The sequence below is a fragment of the Erinaceus europaeus genome, chromosome 14, assembly GCF_950295315.1.
Source record: "Erinaceus europaeus chromosome 14, mEriEur2.1, whole genome shotgun sequence".
Classification (NCBI taxonomy): domain Eukaryota; kingdom Metazoa; phylum Chordata; class Mammalia; order Eulipotyphla; family Erinaceidae; genus Erinaceus; species Erinaceus europaeus.
In genome coordinates this window covers 31721758-31723390 of record NC_080175.1, presented here as the reverse complement: position 1 = coordinate 31723390, position 1633 = coordinate 31721758, and the positions used below count along the sequence as shown (strand labels likewise).

Sequence of the window (1633 nt, the reverse complement as noted above, 5' to 3'; positions counted from 1 at the left end):
TCTGTGGAGGAGGGAAGGCTTAAATGGCTGCCAACCTTGTGAGATTTATGCGTCCTCCTGTGCTCAACCCCTCTTCAGAGAGAGAGAGACTTACCTGGAGAGACTCATCTCATAGGTTTAAGCGCAGCCTGCTCAACCATCTCTTCACAATATCTCTACATCTTTTCTATCTTTCTATCTAGTAATTGCATAAGATGTACAAAGTCTATAAAAGACTATCATGGGGCAGAAACCTTTTGGGCATAAGCCTAAATGATATAACAAAATAGGAAGGGACAAGTAGGGGAGAAGTAAAAGCCAGTGTGGTGTGAAGGGAAGGATTGGTGTGTAAAGGAACATTCCCTGTTTGGGTGGGGAAAGGGGCAAGGGTACATAATGAGGGGGAGGCGGGAGGCATGACCCACCAAACAGAGGGGCTATTTGGCATTGTATAGTCCTCAAGGCAACAGTCTGAAAAGTCTATGAATTACTCAGGATCAGTCTATGAAAAACCAGCAGCGTGAAGGGAAATAAGCTGCTTCAAAATTGTGTAAAATGTATATAGGGTATGTCAGAAAGTCCGATACAAGTCTCAGTCTGAAGTAGATGGCTAGGGGAAGAATTGGCAGGGGATGCAACGCTGCATGAGGGAGGTCAGCCGCTGGAATGTTGCTCTTTTGTAGATAGCTAGCTGGAACTGCCAACACGTAACAAGCAGGTCAGAAGCAGGAACGGTAACCAGGCATGAAGAAAGTTCTGTCCTTGGAGTTTGTGTATCAGGTTCTTCAGATCGTGTTGAGTGACTTCTAGGGTTTCGGGGGGTGTGCCACGGTAGTCGTGCCATCTAGTGAGTGACGTCAGGGTGTGCAGGGGTTCAGATGGTTTTTCCAGGATTCCTGTGAAAGAAACACAAACAATCTGCTTCTCGTGGTTAATTTGAACTTGTAACAAGTTATAGGTTTGTTATAGTTGATACCTCGATGATTATAATTGGTTTAGAATCTCTTTATGATTTTATTTAAAGGTCATCTAATGTGACCTCCTGTAGCAGCCTCTACCGCAGGATCTTGAGACCAATTTTAGCTAAAATATGTATTTTAAACAGACTCAAATTGCTTAGAGAGTTAACGCATATTTGTGACAATGATTTTAACGTTTACAGTGCCAGATTGATGCCAGATCTGTTGTGGATTAATTTCCACAAGATAGTTTACAGGGCACCTTTGGGGGCCCTTCAAAGGTGTCCTGTATATAAAATTTATATAGTTTAGCCCGGCTAGCTCAGTCGGTAGAGCATGAGACTCTTAATCTCAGGGTCGTGGGTTCGTGCCCCACGTTGGGCGCCAGATGTTGTTGCGGTGGTCCGGTGTCGGGCTGCACCGCGGAGAAGAGAGCGGACGTCCAGAGCAAAGGGGTACACAAATCTTTATTATAGGATGGGGGGGGAGGTTTGGTTCAGACCACGTGGAGCCAGCCGGCAATGGCCGACCATGGGGGGAGAGCAGGGAGCGAGACCTCAGAGAGGGAGAGCCGAGAGCCCAGAGAGAGAGAGGGGAGGGGTGAGGGGGCTTTTTATTGGGTGACAACCAGGGGTGACGTGTAGGGCCAGGATTGGTTGAAAGGGGGCACTCTAGGATTTAGCGGGGCATAGAAA

The 1633-nt window shown here is 46.9% G+C and overlaps 1 non-coding gene across 1 annotated transcript; it reads left to right on the top strand.

Annotated features, from left to right (window-relative positions):
- Positions 1-1249: 1249 nt before the first annotated feature.
- On the top strand, positions 1250-1322 carry TRNAK-CUU (transfer RNA lysine (anticodon CUU)). Its single transcript has one exon. It is a non-coding gene; the product is annotated as a tRNA-Lys (tRNA).
- Positions 1323-1633: the final 311 nt, after the last annotated feature.